General features: G+C 46.7%; 1 pseudogene; it reads right to left on the reverse strand.

The window, feature by feature from the left end:
* Positions 1 to 18,738: 18,738 nt before the first annotated feature.
* Positions 18,739 to 20,418, reverse strand: LOC147854491 (uncharacterized; annotated as a pseudogene).
* Between the last annotated feature and the right edge of the window lie 522 nt (positions 20,419 to 20,940).

A 20,940-nucleotide genomic window follows, 5' to 3' on the forward strand; every position in this document is an offset into this window, starting at 1 on the left:
CTCGGCCTCACTGGCCTCATCTTCAGAATTCAGCATAGAGTCCATGGGGGTTGGATTGGTGGGAGGTTGATACCATGAAACTGATTCGTCGAATATGACATCACGGCTAACTCGTACATGTTTCATATGGGGCTTATCACATTTATAACCCTTTTGCTTCTCCGAGTAGCCAACCAGTATGCACTTCTCGGCTTTGGTGTCCAACTTCCTCTGCTTCTCCTCGCCACATGCACGTTGTCGGGTTGTTTCACCTTCACGTGTAGGATCCGAGGCGGGACCATGGGGGTCTTGGACTAGGGCATAGAGGAGAAGGAATGAGACACAAAATGGAATCTTAGCTCAAGATGAGAAGAGGAAGAATAGCACATAAACATAGAATAGAAATAGATGGAGGCAAGATACACAAATGGTTTGTATTAAGAAGAACACCACACGCATTACAACCATGGCCGCATAGGCCGCACCAAAACGACTACAAGAAAACCCTAACCGAATAAGTAAAGTAAAGAAGATGATGAAGAAGAAACCCTAAGCGAAACCCAAGAAGAAAACCCTAGAAGAAACCCTAAAACCGAATAGAGACCCTCCACCTACGTGGTATACCTCTCTCACTCAAAATAGGCAACCCCTTCACAAGTGACCCCTCCCTTCCTTTTATAGCCCAAGGAGGGAGGAACGTTACAATGTGGGCTCAATACTCCCCCTTATTCTATACACCGTTTTCCTAATATACAGGTGCACATGTTGCACACCACCGACTTGCCCATTATACCCCGGTTTCACACTATAACCGGAAATCTTCACGACATCCACCCCCACCAAACCGCACATCCACCGGTATGTGCAAAGAAAGGAAATGGGTGAGATATTTTGGCGACTATGATCAACCGGGTCCTCCGCCTTACCGGCACCCGATCGTTTCGCCGGCTCCTTACCGGCTCCAATCCGTCAACTTCTGGACCGCGCTTGTCCTCCTTCCGGGAATTCACCTCCGCGGCCATCCCTCTGTCCCGCCATTCATCCGCCGATCACGAAACCTTACCGCTCCGTCTCTCGCCGCGTGCTTGCCTCTCAAAGGCTCGACAAGTCCGTCGTTGCCAGTCACTCGTTGCTGCTCTTCCGGGTGCATGCTTGCTTCTTGGACCTTCGCCGGCCGTAGTGCATGCTCCGTTTTACGCCCTTCACTCGTTGTAGACCCGACCTCCGCATCGGTCTATTCCCCCTTTGTTGCGCCATAGCCCGTCCAAGTCGGGCTTGCCATCTCTCCGGTAACCTCATCCACTCTAGTAACCGACTCCTCGCCGCCACCCGTCGTCTATCCGGTCTTACATTGATCCGCAACCGCCAAAGTCTCTAGAATAGGTGTGGAGGGTTCCGCTCGTTTCCGGTCTTTCACGGAACCGTAGTCGTCATGCCCACTTGGCCTCCTTCTCGCGCTCACCGGCTCCCACCATGTGTTGCGACTCGTCCTCCCCGATCTCCAATAATGCTGGCTTGGTCCTTGCCCGGTACAATCTCAACCGATCATGTTCTGGTTTGGTCGGCTTCCTTCCATAATCGTAACCGGCCGGTAAGGGTTCGGCCGAACACTTCTGGTCTTGCCGACTCTTCTTCGGTTCGGGCCCGGTTGACCGGCCCCCCCTTACATTCTTTTCCCGGTTCGCTGTCTGGTTGGGTCGGTTCCCGACTCTCTCCTTGTTGCCGCTCTCGGCCTCCCCTTTGGTCCTTTCGTATATGACCGTTCCGGGCATCGCATCCTCCTCTTCATTTCGGTCACCCGCATTGCCACTGCCACCGTCTGTCATTCTAGGTCTCATACCGGCTCTTGGGCCGGATGCCGGAGTCTCTAGAACCATGATAGGAACTACACGCTCCCTGCGTAACACTCGGCCTCAACCGAGCTTAGAATCAAACACAGAAAACGGGGAATGAATACACGACACAAAGGAGAGAAGAGTACACAGGATGTTTAACGTGGAAAACCCTGAGAGGGAAAAACCACGGGAGTCCACAGACTCCAAACAATCACTATTATCACAATGATTACAACAGTGAGCTCACAGAGGCAACGACCTCGTGCTCACGATCTTCGCCACAGGCGGCGGTTACAACAGAGGCAACGACCTCTTCCTCTCTCTCTCTCTCTCTCTCTCTCTCTATACCCAGTTATGCGCTCTAATCTTGCGCCAACAAGAATGACAACAACAACACAACAAAGTTTGCCCTAAGTCATATTTATACTAATATGACTTTTCGGCTATTTACAAATATAGCCCCGATGGACTCTCAAAAACATATTTACAAATATGTCCCTTCATCCGGTGAGCACTTCTCACCGGGCCTTCACCATCCAGCTCTTGTCGGGTACTCCTCATCCGGTTCTCAGCGGGTCCTCCGCAACCGGGTACTCTTCATCCGGTTTTCACCGGGTCCTCCGCAACCGGGTACTCTTCATCTGGCGCTTGTCGGGTACACCACATCCGGTTCTCACCGGGTCCTCCGCAGCCGGGTACACCACATCCGGGTCCTCCGTAGCCGAGTACTCTTTATCCGGGTCTCACCAGGTCTTCCGTAACTGGGTACTCTTCATCCGGTTCTCACCGGGTCTTCCGTAACCGGGTACTCTTCATCCGGTTTCGGCCTCGGCTGAGATTCTCATAAGCACTATTCTTCTCACTTCCCATCCAGAGGGACCTGTTTCCCAAAAAACCGGTGCGGGTAAGATCACGGCACCGCCACTCGTTATGTCCGTAGCCACCTCCATCCGGACGTCGTTGTTCGTGGCTACCCCATCTCCGATCGCAGAAGCCTCGATTACGCTTGTCGCCTCCTCTTTCTCGATCTCCTTGCCATAATCTTGGTTCCCGCCTTGCCGCCGCCACCGTTTGTCACTCTAGGTCTCCCACCGGCTCTCGTATCGGACGCCAAAGTCTCTAGAATCGGTGTGGGTGAGGTCTCGGCACCACCGTTTGTCTCCTCCCCGCTTGATGTTTCGGGCCACCATGTCTCGAATCCTCCGCCCACTCTCGAAGTGACGCTCCCCGCTTTGTAGTCATCGGCCTCATCCATGGCCGTCCCTTTTCCGCAAAACGAGAGGGTCACTTGCTCCGCACCCTCTCCCACGTCGTCGTTGTTGCACGCTCCTCCGGCCTCTACATAGGCCCCATTGTCCATGCATAGGGCGGCTTCTTCCTCCGCATCCTCCAATCGTCTCCGGCCCGACTCCATTAGAAGCTCTTCTTCAGCTTCGAACTTCGCCTTCACGCTCTCGCACGCTTCCCATATCAACGGCTCTAGGTCGTACTCCTCTGGTTGATCGCGCGTCGAGCTCTCTTCTGGCGGTAGTGCGTAGCCGCTCACCGCCCACTCTTCTCCGCCGCTCGCGGGCCACGTTCTTGCCGACCGCTCCCCATCGGGTTGCTGGCATACCCACTCCGGTTTCGCGTACCCGTATGCCTCCAATAGAGCTCCCTCAAAGGACTCCCACGACTCATGAGCTTCTTGAAGCTCCTTGACCTCTTTGTGCACCGATACGGCCGCCACTCGATGAAAATATTCTAGCCGCATAGCTTTGTCCACGCCCCTCATTGTCATCTCGGCTTTGTACACTTCCAAGAACCTTGGGACATCATCCTCGTTGAATCGACCGACTCGATCGACCACCCTCTCGCCGGCTTGTAGAGCCGCATCTTGCCTCACCTTCTTCCGTCGGGCATCCATAACAATCTTCGCCATCATCTCCGCAAAGTCAAAGTCTTCGTCTTCCATCTCCGTCCTCCCTTGCCGCCTCTTCACGTCGGGTTCACCAAATATGTTGGGTTGTTTCGCTTTTGCGTGTAGAATCCAAGGCGGGACCGCGGGGGTCTTAGACTACGGAGTAGAGGAGAAGGAATGAGACACAAAATGGAATCTTAGCTCAAGAGGAGAAGAGGAAGAATAGCACATAAACATAGAATAGAAAAAGATGGAGGCAAGATACACAAATGGTTTGTATTAAGAAGAACACCACACGCATTACAACCATGGCTGCATAGGCCGCACCAAAACGACTACAAGAAAACCTTAACCGGATAAGTAAAGTAAAGAAGATGATGATGAAGAAACCCTAAGCGAAACCCAAGAAGAAAATGCTAGAAAAACCCCTAAAACCAAATAGAGAACCTCGACCTATGTGGTATACCTCTCTCACTCAAAATAGGCAACCCCTTCACAAGTGACCCCTCCCTTCCTTTTATAGCCCAAGGAGGGAGGAATGTTACAATGTAGGATCAATACTCCCTCCTATTCTATACACCGTTTTCCTACTATACATGTGCACATGTTGCACACCACCGACTTGCCCATTCCACTCCGGTTTCACACTATAACCGGAAATCTTCACGACAACGTATGCTATGTTGCTGAACACCACCCTCAAGTGTCCTAGATTCAGCTTCTTCCCGGAGTATAGGTCATGTGTCAACACTCCTCCATTTGCAGATGCTTGATTCTAAACGTAAATGGCCATCCTAACCACTTCGACCAATACAACTTCGGTATATGCTTCTCCTCAAGAATTTCCCCTGCCACTTCCTCAATGGTTCAATTCTTCTGCTTGGCCACATTGTTCTACTCCGACGTGTATGTGCAAGAGAATTCATGTCGAATTCCCTCCTTTTGCAGATAGCTTGAGAACTAGTCAAAAAAGTGCTCTTTTCCACCATCGTTCTGGAGGCACTTGATTTTAAGTCCAGTCTCGCATTCCGCAAGGCTCTTTACCTTCAAGAAACAAGAGAAGACATTGCTTTTCTTCTCAATCAAACATGCCCAAGTATGCCGAGTGTAGTCATCAATAAGGGTTACAAAGTAGCGGCTCCCACCGATGCTCACATTCTGCGCCAGCCCCCATACATCCGAATGGATTAAATCGAGCTCATTACAACTTTGATTATGCTCGTTGGGGAATGGAAGTCGGTGTCGCTTCCCGATTTGACAGGCTTCGCAAACTTGGTCATTCCGACCACTAAATTTCGGCAAGCCGAAAATGATGTTCTTTGTCTACATCGCTTGAAGCCGAGGGAAGTTGACGTGGCTGATCTGCTTGTGCCACAAGTCGATGTCCGATTCAACCTTCAGCCTTTTGGCAAACATAGCAATGCCGATGTCATTCATCTCGAGGATAAACATCCTCCCTTCTCGGTGCCCTTACATGATAATTCGGCCTTCTTCGATGAAGCACCCAAGGTGAGTGAACCAAACCTACATTCCCTGGTCGCTGATATGTCCACTTGACACCAAGTTCTTGGTGATCATCAGGATGTGCAAGACGTTCCTCATTATTCCTCTCTGGCCGACATGGCTTAGAGGGACGTCTCTGATGTGCTCGATGGGGTGAGGGGTGTCATCACCGGTTTCGACGACCCCTGGCTGTTCTGGCTTCTCAATATAAGAGAACCATTCTTCATGGTTCTTCGTGTGGTTCGATGCACTGGAATCCTCATATCGCAGCTCCTTTGATTTTGAGGTGCTTGCCACAATCGAGTTGGCTTTGTGCTTTATCACGAAGATGGGTCCCTAAAAAGAATACGTGTACAGAATTGTGTGCGATAGACACCGAGTATACAGTTGGTTTCGGAAACTCGACAATGAGGTAAACACAGAGAATGGTGTATGAGAGAGAGAGAGAGACAGAGAACACAGACAACAACTTCTATTTCGAATAATGGACATTTTGTACATACGATGTGCTCAGTGAGCACTTTTTATACAGGCCCCTGACGAGTGGGCTGACACAAGTACCGTCATTACTTGAATGCTCATAAATCAGCCTGACACTAAATCTGTCTACAATATTCCTATTTACTATAGTAGGAATATAGACCCTCAACGGCCTTTCAGAATCCTTCCTACTCGACACACAACCCTCGGCCCTCGGTTCTCAGTTCTCGGCTTCTTCAACCAAATAGGCCCATGTTGAGCTTGTCTCTCAACACTTCCCCTCAAGCTTAAATTGAGGTCCCTCCGTGTCAGTTCAAGTTGGTTCGTCATCCCAGCCTCTTCTCCTGGCGTCTCGATGCCTCGCTCATGCTCCTTGTCTAGTTTGGCTTTGCATCCCATGAACCTTTCGGTCTAGTGCTCCTTGACCCATCTGGTTCTCGACCCTTACGATGAGGTTGTCAGCTTCCAAGGCTCTTGTCAGCTCCCTTGTTGTCGCAGTATTGGCGCCCCTTGACCCATCGAATCCTCCGTATCGGTGTCGACTTCAGCCGCCTCCTCCTCATCCGCTTGGCCTCTATGTACTTCAGCTCATCCGAATCACCTTCCATGATCGAATCGGCTGGTTCCGACTCGTTCTAGCTCTTGTCTGAATTGGCTTTCTCCAATTCGTCCTCCTTCAGGACCTTGACCACATCTACCCATGTCTTGGTCTTCGCTCAGTCAGCTTTGTCCTTTTCGACTCTGCCTCCTTCCTTTTCCTTCTCTGCTTCACTTCCCCTTGGTTCCGTTGGCTCTGGCTTCAGCTCTCTCTTTCGGCCACTCCCCCTGCATCTAGCTAGTCTCTTCTTAGCCGATCTTCTTCCATCTGTCCATGCATCCTCGGCTTCTCCAGCCAATCCGAAAGTTCCGACTTCTTCAGTTGTGCCGAAATCGAATTCTTCATCCGATTCGGCTTTTTGGACTTCATCTCTCTCCTTTTCGGCTTCACTCCTCCCCCTCAATTTCGGCGTATCGAGATGTTGAAGACCGAGCATACCCGAGAAATGCCGCAACTTGTCTAGGCCAAGAGGTTTGGTGAAGATATCAGCAACCTATCGATCGATTAGAACATACAGTAGTTCGACTTCACCGGAGAGGACATGCTCACGGACAAAATGATAGTGCACCTCGATGTGCTTTGTCTAGGCATGGTAGATAGGGTTCTTTACAAGTTGGATACTATTGAGTTTGTCACAATAAATAATTGTCGACTCAGACAACTCCAGTTGTAGATAGTTCAACAGCCTTTTTCAACCAAATGGCTTCGCACGTAGCGACAACCGCCCCTCGATACTCGGCCTCAGTGCTCAACAATGCCTCCATTGGTTCCTTTTTACTACACCAGACGATCGCGACACTTCCCAATGAAAATGCAAACCCAGATGTTGACATGCAATCGCGGGAATTTCCAGCCCAATCGGCGTCCGTGTAGCCGATTAACTCAGCGGCTACTCTTGCCCGATACAGTAATGCCATGTCCTTAGTGTCGTTGACATATCGCAATATCCTTTGTGCACACTAAAGGTGTTCGGCCTTTGGCTACGATATGAATTGATTGATCAAGCCGACTGGGTAACTTAGGTCCAGCCGAGTGATCGTAAAATAAATGAGGCTTCCGACAATTTGTCGGAAACGTGTCGGGTCGTATGTCGTTCCTGAATTTTGGAGAAGCTTCACGTTTTTGTCTAGAGGGCTTGAGATGGAATTACAATCCGCCGTCCTGAACTTGAAGAGCATATTCAGCATATAATGACGTTGGCTGATCAATATGCCTTCGGAGGTTCAGATCACTTCGTTCCCGAGGAAGTAATGAAGGTCCCCCGGATCCTTCATTTAATTTGATGCCACAAGCTGACACTTTACTCGATCGATTTCTCTGAGGTCGGCACCAACGATGACTAGATCATCGACGTATAGTAGAATGCTAATCGGTACAGTCTGATTCAGCCAAATGAATATTGAATAGTCTAATTTTGATGAAGCAAACCCCATCCTACGCAACCGCTACATAATCTTGGTGTTCCAGGCACGTGGGGCTTGCTTGAGTCCATACAATGACTTCTTCAATAAGCAAACTGCCGAGGTGTTTTGTTCGGATAAAAATCTGAGGGGTTGTACCATGTACACCTATTCCTCAAGATCACCTTGCAGAAATGCGTTCTTTACATCCATTTGATGTAAGTACTACCGCTTTGCTGCTACTACCGCAAGTAAAACACGAACTATCGTCATCTTCGCAACTGACGTGAAGGTCTCATTGTAATTGATGTCGTGTTTTTGCGCGTAGCCCTCCGCCACCAATTGGACCTTATATCGGTAGATTGAGTTGTCAATGTTGTACTCAACCTTGTACACTCACCTGCATCCGATCAGCTTCACATCCTTGGGGGCGTCAACCAGGTCCCAAGTCTCATTCTCCGTAAATGCGCACATCTCTTCCTCCATAGCAGCACACCAATTTGCGTCCTTTGCCGCTTCTACGTAGCTCTCTAGCTCATGCACGTTTGCCATCGTCACCATATATGCATAATGATGCGCCATATACTCATTGTACCCGTACTGAATTACGGGATTTGTGTGGCGTGTGGATCGGCGAAACTTCTGGTTTGCCGATTTCGTGGCCCTCTCGCCCGAGTTCGACCCTGTTTTCGGAGGTCCCTCCTTGCTTCTAGCCATGTCAAATTCACTTCAATCTGACATTTCGGCCTCGGGGCCTATTCTGGCAACTTCATCTTTTCTTTCTCCTTGTGCGTAAATCGTCTCCTCGATTTTTGGCAGGGGGACTGCACAGTCGAGTCTCCACTACTCGCTGGTTCTTCATCCAACTTGTCAGTTCGACTCAATCACACATTCGGCCCACTTAGCCGTAATGAGATCGGACTCTCTTCTATAGTTCCAATCTCCTCTTCATCAAGGGGCTTCTCAGCCTCACTGGCCTCATCCTCAGAATTAGGAATGGAGTGGATGGTAGTTGGAGGTAAAGGCACGTACCACGAAGTCGACTTGTCGAAGACGACATCTCGACTTACTCGGACCTCTTTCAATCGGGGGTTATCACACTTATAACCCTTTTGCTCATCTCACTAGCCGAAGACAATGCATTTCTCGTCCTTCGCGTCAAGCTTCCTCCTGTTTTCCTTCAGCACATGCTACCGTAAACCCTCAAATGTGCCAAATTCGGTTTCTTTGTGAAATACAGCTCATGTGGCGACACTCTTCCATATGCAGAAGTTTGATTCTACAGGTATACTACTGTCCTGACGGCTTCGGCCAAGTAGAATTTCGGCATATGCTTCTCCTGAAGCATCGCCCTGGCCGCTTCTTCGATCGTCCGATTCTTCCTCTCGGCCACACCGTTCTGCTGCGGCGTGTATCTGTAGGAATATTCGTGTCAAATTCCTTCCTTTGGCAGATAGCTAGAGAATTAGTCGGAAGAATACTCTTTCCCACCATCAGACCTTAGGCACTTGATTTTCTTGTCTGTCTCCCGTTCGACAAGGCTCTTCACCTTTAAGAAACAGGAGAAGACTTCGCTTTTCTTCTCAATCAAGCACGTCCAAGTGTGCTGAGTGTAAATTGATGAAGGTTACAAAGTAATGACTTCAACCGATACTCACGTTCTGCGCCAGTCCCCATACATCTGAAATGGAACAAATCAAGCTTGTTTCGGCTCCGATTAGTACTAAAACTGAGAGAGAATTAGTACTGGAGAAGGGAAGTACTATTAGTACTAAGAGGAGATGGGACTGCGTAAGACTCTTGAGAGAGGAAAAGAGAAAAGGAGAGAGAGAGAGAGAGAGAGAGAGAGATGATGATAACATATGATATATTATATGAAGAGTAAGTACAAAATAGCTATGAGGCTTAAGACTGGCATTGAACCAATTTGGTTCAAAATAATGCCTTGTGCCTCCTTTTATAGTGCTCTCAGGAGTAGTCCTGAAGCTTCTAGAATGTTCTAGAGAAATCTGGAATATACATTAATTTTCTATAGTAAAACTTAAATGAAAATAATATCCGACGTATTACAATAGATAGTGTAATGGTCAAGAGCTCGACCCATATAACATAAGGTCATGGGTTTGAGTCTTTCCATATCATGACACTATCCCCCCCTTGAGACAAAGAGTGTAACAAGTTGGCGTTGATTGAGGACCGGGTTTGTCCGGATACTATAGGTGGAAACCAGCAAGAAGATCCTGAGCATTGCCGACATGCTCGACGGGTTCCAAAGTACGTTCGCTCAAACTATAGCCGAGCCAATCGACCAAATAATAAAGTTTGTCGAGGACAGCAGTAATTTCATACTCCAGGCCGGCGTCCAACTCAAGTGGGGGTGGCGGTGGTGTAACACGATCGGGAATAGTGTTGGCCTTATAAGGTTCAAGAAGAGAACTACGGAAGACCCGATGTATCTGAAGGTGCAGAGGAAGATCAAGGCAGAACGTGACCTCATTAATGTTACCAGTAATACGGAAAGGACCAAGTCGTCGATAGTCCAATTTGTCGCACGGTCAAGTAGTCTTGATATGAGACGTAAGAGCCATACTCAATCTCTGATGGCAAAAGAGGAGGGAAGTCGATCATGATCCGCATAAGTCTTCTGTGTGTGTTGAGCATGTTGAAGATGACCAGATAGATCCATCTGAATCTTTTGCATAGCCTCTCCAAATGATCCTCAGCACGAGGATTGGTAGGTAGCTCCAAGGTGTCAATCACAAACCAGCGAGGATGAAAACCGGTATAAGCATAAAATGGGGAGACTCGAGTTGAGGAGTGAATAGTGTTATTATAAACAAACTCCGCAAAGTGGAGAATATCAGCCCAATCGTCCTGTTGGTAACTCAGAAAACACGGGAGGTATTGTTCCAACGTTTGATTTGTTCGTTCTGGTTGCCCATCGGTCTAGGGATGGTAGTTGGGGGAGAGGTTGTAAGAGACCTTGAGCATCTTAAAGAGATGCGTCCAAAATTTGGAGACAAATTGAGGTCCTCGATCACTTATGATACTGTCTGGGAGGCCAGGATGCCAAAATACCTCACGCATGACAAGGGTGGCGGTTTCTTCACTTGTGATGGCCTTAGTACAAGGCACAAAATGTGCCATCTTAGTATATCGGTCGACGACGGTTAAGATAGCATCGAAACCCTTCGAGACTGGAAGATCTGTGATAAAATCAAGACAAATAGACTACCACGACTTACTTGGAATTGGTAAGGATTCCAACAAGCCATATGGATGATGTCGTGGCATCTTTGCTCAGCACCAAGCATCACAGGTCCGAACGTAGTCGTCGACAAAACGTTGCATATGGGGCCACCAAAAATATCGTTGAACTAGATCCAACGTCTTAGTACTACCGAAATGTCCCGTTATATGGGTGTCGTGACAATTTTGGACGATTTGAAGGCGACAAGAGCAATCAGGAACATATACGAGCTTTTTAAAGAATAACAAACCATCATGATATTCGAATTGTCGGTAGTCCATACCTGGTTGTTGAGACTGGGAACTGGATGCCCGAGAGGTATCAATTTGCACTAGATTGAGCAAAAATGTCCGTCTTCAAGTTGGCACGTATGGTATCGATAATCCGGGAATCTAGTGGAGTGTGAAAAATCCGTGTTGTGTGCAAACATGTTGGTCCCAAGACTACCTGCTTTTGATTATCAAATGCTAGATCACCAGGACGAGGTGCAAGATATGAACATCGCGATAGTGCATCTGCTTTTCCTTGCTGCTTCCCCGGCCGATATGTGATTTTGAAGTCAAAACGCGTGAGGAATTGGGCCCACTGAGCTTGCCGTCGATTTAGTACACGAGTGTTCTGGAAATAAGCAAGATTTTTATGATCACTGAAGACGATGACCTGATGTGGAGAGCCCTCTAAGAAGTGTCGCCATTGCAAAAATGAATCCACAATGGCTAATAACTCCTTGTCATGTATCTCATAGTTGATTTCAGCGGCATCAAATTTGCGCGAATGGAAAGCCACAGGATGTAACTTTTCTTTATCTCCTTGTTGTGAAAGGATGCTACCGAGGGCAAAATCCGATGCGTCGGTCTCCATGATGAATGGTTTGTTTGTATCCACATGAGCTAGAATAAGAGCTGATGTAAAGGCTTTCTTAAGATGCATAAAAGCCATGTCTACTTCATTGGACCAAAGAAACATTTGTCCCTTCTTGGTAAGTTGTGTGAGAGGCAAAATAATCTTCGAGTAATCTTGTATAAACTTGCGATAGAAGTTAGCAAAGCTGTTTGGAAATAGGTCCCTCCGGATGGGAAGTGAGAAGAACAATGTTGATGAGAATCGGATGAAGAGTCCCTCGGCCGAAACCGGATAAAGAGTACCCGGTTACGGAAGACCCGGTGAGAACCAGATGAAGAGTACCCGGATGCGGAGGACCCGGTGAGAACCGGATGAGGAGTACCCGGCAAGAACCGGATGGTGAAGGCCCGGTGAGAAATGCTCACCGGATGAAGGGACATATTCGTAAATATGTTTCTGAGAGTCCATCGGGGCTATATTTGTAAATAGCCGAAAAGTTATATTAGTATAAATATGATTTAGGGCAAACTTTGTTTTTATGGATGTTGTCATTCTTGTTGGTAAAAGACTAGAGAGCGCGTAACAGTGTACAGAGAGGGAGAGAGAGAGGAAGAGGTTGTTTCCTCTGTTGTAACCGCCGCCTGTGGCGAAGATCGTGAGCACGAGGTCGTTGCCTCTATGAGCTCACTGTTGTAATCATTGTGATATAGTGATAGTTTGGAGTCTGTGGACTCCTGTGGTTTTTCCCTCTCAAGGTTTTCCACGTTAAACATCTTGTGTACTCTTCTCTCCTTTGTGTCGTTGCTTCATTCCCCATTTTCTGTGTTTGATTCTAAGCTCGGTTGAGGCCGAGCATTACGCAGGGAGCGTGTAGTTCCTGTCAAGTGGTATTAGAGCAAAACGACACAAAAAATGGACGATTCGTTGGGAGGCATGTTCAAGCTCACCAGCTCCAACTATTCGGTGTGGATGTCGAAGATGAGGGACATGCTTGTGGTTAAAGATCTTTGGTTGCCGGTTCAGTTCGGGGACAAGAGACCGGACAAAATCGACGCCACGATATGGGAGGTGATGCACATGAAGACAACGACGTACATACGGTGCTTCATCGACATGAGCCTATACAACAACTTCAATGAAGAGAGCAAGGCTCATGAGCTCTAGGAGAAGATCGGCATTATATTTCAAAACAAAAATGTTGTTAATCAGGTTTCGGTATTCCGGAAGCTAGTAAGACTCCGGTACCAAGATGGCTCCAGCATGGCGGAGCACATGAATGCCTTCCAGGGGCTGATCCACCAGGCAACATCATTGGAAGTACCTCTCGCCGATGAGGTACTAGCGCTACTCCTGCTTGGTTCCCTCCCGGATAGCTGGGAGACGTTGGTTGTCACTTTGGGCAACGCCGTCCCAGAAGGGAAATGGTTATCCCTCGCAAGAGTGAAGTCGAACTTGCTAGATGAGGAGGCGCGTCGGAAAGATAAGGATACGACCTCCGACTCCAAAGCGCTCCTTACCGAATTGGAACGCGGAAGACATAGAAACCGTAGTCCCCAGAACCGGGAAAAGTCGGGGACACGGTCAAAGTCAAGGGGGAGGCCTACTTGCTTCTATTGCGGCAAGCCGGGACACTTCCAGAAGTACTGTCGGCATTTCCGGAAAGACAAGGAAACAAACGGTACCGATTTGAAGTGGACACCGGACCGGAACGGTAAAGACCGGAGGGGAACGGACTGAAAGGGAACAACGGCAATCGCGGCAAGTGAAGAAGAGTTGATGCTCATCACCGAGGAGAGTGAGATAAACCTTGTCGGCGACGAGATGACCTGGGTGGTCAACTCCAGAGCGTCGTTCCACCTTACCCCGGACCGGAAATGCTTCTCATCCTACTCAACCGGTGATCACGGCTGTGTCCGGATGGGGAATGAAGGTACATGCCGAATTTTCAGCATAGGAGACGTGTGGCTGACAACACCAACCGGATGCACGATGCTGCTGAAGGATGTCTGACACATTCCGGAGGTTCGTCTGAACCTGATATCAGCCGGTCAGCTAGATGATGAAGGCTACACGGGTAGCATCCGGAACGGTGTTATGAAGTTCAGCAAAGGGAGCTTGATTGTGGCTCGGGCCCGGAAGGTAAACACGTTGTACCTGATGAATGCCCGGTTATGTCCGGAGGAAGTGAACGTGGCATCCGACACTGCCGGTGAGCTGTGGCACAATAAGCTGTGTCACATGAGCGAGAAGGGGATGAAGAGGCTTGCAGACGACAACCTCATTCCAGTGAAGAACATGCACTTGGAGAAGTGCACTGATTGTCTGGCCGGTAAGCAAAACCGGACCTCCTTCCGACCAAGGCCACCGATGAGACGTAATGCACCACTGGAGTTGGTGCATACTGATGTGTGTCAAGTGGACACGAAGTCACATGCAGGATCGCAGTACTTCGTGACGTTCATAGATGACCACAACTGGAAGCTGTGGGCCACACCGTTGAAGACGAAGGATCAAGTGTTATCCGTCTTCAAAGAGCTCCACGCGAGAGTGGAAAGAGAAACCGGCCGGAAGCTGAAGGCGGTTCGAGCAGATAACGGAGGTGAATACCGGGGGCAGTTCAAGGAGTACTGTCGCTCGAAGGGAATACGGCTCGAATTTACCGTGCCAAAGACGCCGGAACTAAACGGGTTGGCCGAGAGGATGAATCGGACCATAATGGAGAGGGTCCGGAGTATGTTGGCGCATGCAAAACTACCCAAGAAGTTTTAAGCTGAGGCACTATCGACGGTGACATATGTGATAAACAGATCACCCTCAGTACCCTTGGACGGAGACACGCCACAGAGAGTATGGACCGGTAAGGAAGTATCCTACCGACATCTGAAGGTATTCGGGTGTCTTGCGTATGTGCATGTAGCTAAGGACCGGAGAGGAAAACTAGATCCGAGACCCGGCCATGCATATTCCTCGGTTACGGCGACGATGAGTTCGGCTACCGAGTGTGGGACCTAGTCGACAAGAAGGTATTCCGGAGTCGAGATATTATCTTCATGGAGGACAAGACGCTCGCCAACTGGGAGTCGGAGAAGAAGATAATGAACTCCGAGTCGACCGGTAAGGATCGATTCTACGATGAGCAGACCCAACTGGCAAGAGACCGGTTAGCACTCGAGGAACTAGCCGGTTACGGTGAGAATACCAAACCGGCAAAAGAAGAAGTAGAGGAAGCTTGAATCGGAACCAACCAAGACCCCGAATCGGATTCAGATGAAGATCAAATAAAGGAGCCGGTTGCCGAAAGCCAAAGACGGAGATATCCTCTAATAGAGAGAAGGGCCCCCCGGAGATTTCTGGATGCAGAGCATGTGCTACTGACCGACGAGGGAGAACCGGAAAGCTTCGAAGAAGCGAAGGATGACATCCACAACTGCAAATGGTTAAGTGTCATGCAGGATGAGATGGATTCCTTGCATGAGAACCATATGTACGAACTGGTGGAGTTGTCGAAAGGAAAGCGAGCACTCCGAAACAAGTGGGTGTACAAGTTGAAACCGGGAGATGCCGGAAACCCCCCGAGATACAAAGCCAGGATCGTGGTGAAGGGGTTCCAGCAGAAGAAGGGCGTGGACTTCGACGAGATATTTTCCCTGATAGTAAAGATGACCTCCATCCGGACGGTGCTGAGTATAGCGGCAAGCATGGACCTCGAGGTAGAGCAGTTGGATGTGAAGACGACATTTCTTCACAGTGACCTCGAAGAGGAGATCTACATGCAACAATCGGAAGGATTCGTGGAGAAAGGGAAGGAGCACCTGGTATGTCGGTTGAAGAAGAGCCTGTACGGACTGAAGCAGGCTCCCCGGCAATGGTACCGGAAGTTCGACTCCTTCATGACCAATCACTGTGTGTTTGTGAAGAAGTTCAAAGGAGGCGACTTCCTGATACTCCTTCTGTACGTAGACGACATGTTGATCGTCGGACGGGACCAAGCCAAAATACGGATGCTGAAGAAGGCTCTCAACCGGACCTTCTCAATGAAAGACTTGGGTCCGGCAAGACAGATGCTGGGGATGCATATTATCCGGAACCGGTCAGTGAAGCAATTGTGGTTGTCACAGGAGAAGTACATGACAAAGGTGCTTCAGCGGTTCAATATGTCAAATGTGAAACCGGTCGGATCGACACTCCCGACAAACAACAGATTATCCGGTAAGTAAAGCCCGAAGACGAAAGCAGAGAAGGTTGGTATGATGAAGGCTCCATATGCCTCTGTCGTCGGGAGCTTAATGTACACAATGGTGTGTACTCGACCGGATATAGGATACGCAGTCGGAGTGGTGAGCCGGTTTATGAGCAATCCCAACAAGGAGCACTGGAATGCGGTCAAATGGATACTCCGGTACTTGAAGGGCACTTCAAATATGTGTCTCCGATTCGGCTCCGGTAAACCTCAACTTGACGGTTTTACTGATTCGGACATGTCGGCTGATGTGGATACCAGCCGGTCTACATCCGGGTATGTAATGACATATGCAGGGGGAGCTGTTTCGTGGCAGTCGAGGCTGCAGAAGACGGTTGCGTTGTCAACCACGGAGGCGGAGTACATGGCGGCTGTGGAAGCCAGCAAGGAAATATTATGGATGAAGGACTTCATCGGAGAGCTCAGTATCTGGCAAGATGAATATCGGCTCTATTGCGACAGTCAAAGTACCATCCACCTTGCTAAGAATGCGGCCTACCATTCCCGGACGAAGCATATCCAGCATAGGTATCACTGGATCCGGGAAAGAGTAGATGACCAGGAGTTCGCACTGACGAAGATCCACACGGCCGAGAACGGGTCAGATATGCTCACCAAAGTACTGACACCTGACAAGTTGGATGCATGTCGGAAGCGGGTCGGACTAGTAAGACATCCCATGCCGGAGTGAAGGGGGAGTTTGTTAGGAAACAGGTCCCTCCGGATGGTAAGTGAGAAGAATAGTGTTGATGAAGAGTACCCGGTTACGGAAGACTCGATGAGAACCAGATGAAGAGTACCCGGCTGCGGAGGACCCGGTGAGAACCGGATGAGGAGTACCCGGCAAGAGCCGGATGGTGAAGGCCCGGTGAGAAGTGCTCACCGGATGAAGGGACATATTTTTAAATATGTTTCTGAGAGTCCATCGGGGCTATATTTGTAAATAGCCGAAAAGTCATATTAGTATTAATATGATTTAGGGCAAACTTTGTTTTTATGGATGTTGTCATTCTTGTTGGTAAAAGACTAGAGAGCGCGTAACAATGTACAGAGAGGGAGAGAGAGGAAGAGGTCGTTGCCTCTGTTGTAACCGCCGCCTATGGCGAAGATCGTGAGCACGAGGTCGTTGCCTCTGTGAGCTCACTGTTGTAATCATTGTGATATAGTGATAGTTTGGAGTCTGTGGACTCTCGTGGTTTTTCCCTCTCAGGGTTTTCCACGTTAAACATCCTGTGTACTCTTCTCTCCTTTGTGTCGTTGCTTCATTCCCCGTTTTCTGTGTTTGATTCTAAGCTCGGTTGAGGCCGAGCATTACGCAGGCAGCGTGTAGTTCCTCTAGGAAATATTGTACATCTCGTAACGAACGTGGAGTTTGCCACTCTAGCACAGTTTTGACTTTAGCTGGATCCATGGAGATGCCCTTTGAGGAGATAACATAGCCTAGAAATTCCACTTGCTTGCAGTCAAAGCTACATTTTTCCAGTTTGGCATAAAGACCATTCTCTCGGAGTCGTTTTAGTACTAATAGTACATGAGAATCATGCTCTTCCTGGGTCTTTGAATAAATCAATAGATCATCCAGATAGATGATCAAACAGATATCCAAGAGGTCTTTTAATATATCATTTGCCATGTGCTAGAAGACTACGGGTGCATTGGTTAGACCGACCGACATAACGGTATACTCGAAGTGCCCATATCGGGTGCGAAAAGCGGTCTTCCATTCGTCTCCCGGTCGGATCCGCGCAAGGTTATACGCTCCTCGTAGATTGATTTTTGTAAAAAACTTGGCACCATTTACTCACTCTAAAAGACTTGATATAAGGGGAAGTGCATACCTATTTCTAATGGTGACCTTATTCAAGCTGCAGTAATCAACGACGAGACGAAGTGATCCATCTTTCTTCTTGACAAAGAAAATGGGTGCACCACCCGGAGATTTCGAGTGACGAATAAACCCGCTTGCCAAATTCTCTTATATGTAGGCTCGAAGGACTTCTAACTCAGTTGGTGACAAGTTGTAAATTGTTCCCCATGGTGGCTCTGTTCCTAGTTGTAAATTGATGGGACAATCGTAGGGACAATGATGAGGAAGAGTACCGCCTTTTATCTTGTCAAATACATCGGCATAAGGATGATATTTCGCTGGAAGTTGAACTAAAGATTCCTTAGTATTGCTGGAAGGATGTATTGATATTGCAAATAGAAACATTGCCTCCTTGCGTCCTTCTTCGCATAATTGATGGAGTGAAATGGTCGAAACTCGATGAGTAGATTCTCGGGGTTGTCGATACCAGACTTCTCTTGTTCTCCAATCTATGTCTGGATTATGTAATTCAAACCAAGGTAATCATCACAGGACAATGGGATGCTCTGGACCATAGTATGAACCATACGTACCATTCGTGCATTCGTGTTCGAGAATGATAAACACCCTCGAAGAATGATAAATACCATACTTTTGGATAAATGATTTACTATAAGGTAAATAATTTTTCACGGTAAAAAAAAATTTTAAAAATTGCAAAAAAAAAACACATTACCTTCTTAATAACAACTATCCAAAATTCTAATAACAACTATCCAAAATGCCTACTCTTCAAAAAAATCTCAATGAGGTGTTACATCAAAACGAGCATTCCTAATCTTCATTCAAGGTGATATCATCATCTTCAAAATCATCATCCTCATCTTGTGCATCATCATCAAGCTAAGCCATCACATTGGTGAGGCTCTCATTTTCATCAACTTCTTGTGTTTCTTGTTCACTTTGCAACACCAATAATCGTTCTTCATCATTTTCTTTCTCAATCATGTCAATAGTAGCCTCAATAGGATTGAAACCTCTTTCTTTAATCTTCTTAAGAATACGAAGATTTGTGTGCAAAAAAACCAATTTTTGCACATGATTTGAACTCAATCTATTTCTCCTTTTAGTATGTATTAATGAAAATGTACTCCAATTCCTTTCACAAGACGATGCACTTGTACCTTGAGATAACACTCTAATTGCAAGTTTCTTCAAATTGGGAGTGCTTGCTCCAAAAGTTTCCCACCATTTGATTGGTGTGCTTAATCTATTAGCATCCTTTGCAAATGGAACTTGAAACAAATCTTATGCTTGTTTTCTATATGCATAAAACCCATCTAACAAAGAATTTTGTAAAACTATATTACCACTAGCATAAAGCATGACTGTTTTCATCCAGTCCATTTGTAAATCATGATCTATTTCTTGATCATTTGCTGTCCATAATGGATGCAAGACATATCCCGTTGCATGCAATGGCGATTCCAACATTGTTAGTCTATGTATGCAACACTCTTTTATTTCATCAAGCTTCATAGGATCAATATTTGTCATATTGTTTATCTCCATCAACATTTGTTGTTTAAATTGATAAATCAATCCCATTGTAGCACCTTCCCTATCAGTCAAACGAAGAAGCTTTAAAATTGGTTTGCATACCTTCACAATCATCTTTACATCTACCCAAAAGTTAGCATCCAATACAATTGAAACCATCTCTTCTGCTTTCTTTGTTTTGGCACCATTCCAATTGCACCATTGTTCACTAACCACCATTCTTCTCAAACCACCATAAAATTTATCATCCAACAAATTGGATAACACAATAAAACTGTAAGAAAACCTAGTCGTAGAAGGTTTAAGCAAGTCTTTTCCACTAAACTTGCGAAACATGGCCAAAGCATATTGTTTTCTAGTTATGAAACCACTAATCTTCATAGCTGATCGCAAAATGGCATCAATCCAAGCACATTTTGCAATATCCTCCAACAACAAATCAACACAATGGCAAGTGCATCTAGTGTAAATTATAGATGGCCACTCCTTTTCTATCATATGTCCCGCAACCACACAATTTGCAACATTATCCATACAAACTTGAACTACATTTGATGGTCCAACTTCAAGAATAGTATCCTTCAAAATTTTAAATATTTATTCACCTGTCTTGACATGACCACTTGTATCTATTGATTTCAAAAACATTGTGCCATGTAGTGAAGAAGCTAAAACATTAATAATTGGTCTATTTCTAGTGTCTGACCAACCATCACTAACAATAGTGCATCCATATGTCTTCCAACTCTCTTTCAACAATATAAGATCATGCTCAACATTTACAACTACTCCATTAAGATATTTCTTACGCAATTGATAAGCAGAAGGTGCTTTAAATGAAGGACCCACTTTTGAAATAGCCATAAGCATATCATGGAAAAATGAGCTTTCCACTTTCCGATGTGCAATATCTTCCGCATAAAAAAATCTTGCAATAGCCTCTTCTACCTGTTTCCTCAATGCCAATTCAAAAGACATTGGGAGTGAACCACTCGTCTCTATTTTTTGCTTTTTAGTAGCCATTTTATTCATTGAAATGGAACTAGAAATAGAGGCATCTATTTTTAGCATTAACAATAGTATTACTATTTGCATCTGTTTGTACATCTGAATTCAAGTGATCATTTCCATGAACCATTGCATTTTTTCATTGACTCCTCACGATATCACTTGCTTTTGTGCATTTTTCTACACCTTGTCCTCTTATTCCCAATATATGGGCCCTAATTCGATGAGGGCCACCAACAAAGACATGATTACAATATTTGCATTTCATCAAATGCGTTCTTTTTGCATTCTTTACCTAAATTAGAACATGTTCCCACTCTAGGCCTTTTTGTCTACCCATTAGTTCCTAAATTAATGTAAAACGTAAATATCAAAATCTATTTATTGTAATTTTTGTGTGTATAAATTTTGTACTACATAGCTTAGTATGTGTGTAGACATTACACGAATTACTTCAAAATGATAGAAATTATAGACAAATTAAAGCAATTACAAACTTTATAGAATAATTTCATTACAGAAATTTCATTACAGAAA

This window comes from Azolla caroliniana, unplaced genomic scaffold, assembly GCF_043228905.1.
Source record: "Azolla caroliniana isolate FFs.n. ecotype wild unplaced genomic scaffold, voAzoCaro1.0.p SCAF_15, whole genome shotgun sequence".
Lineage (NCBI taxonomy): Eukaryota > Viridiplantae > Streptophyta > Polypodiopsida > Salviniales > Salviniaceae > Azolla > Azolla caroliniana.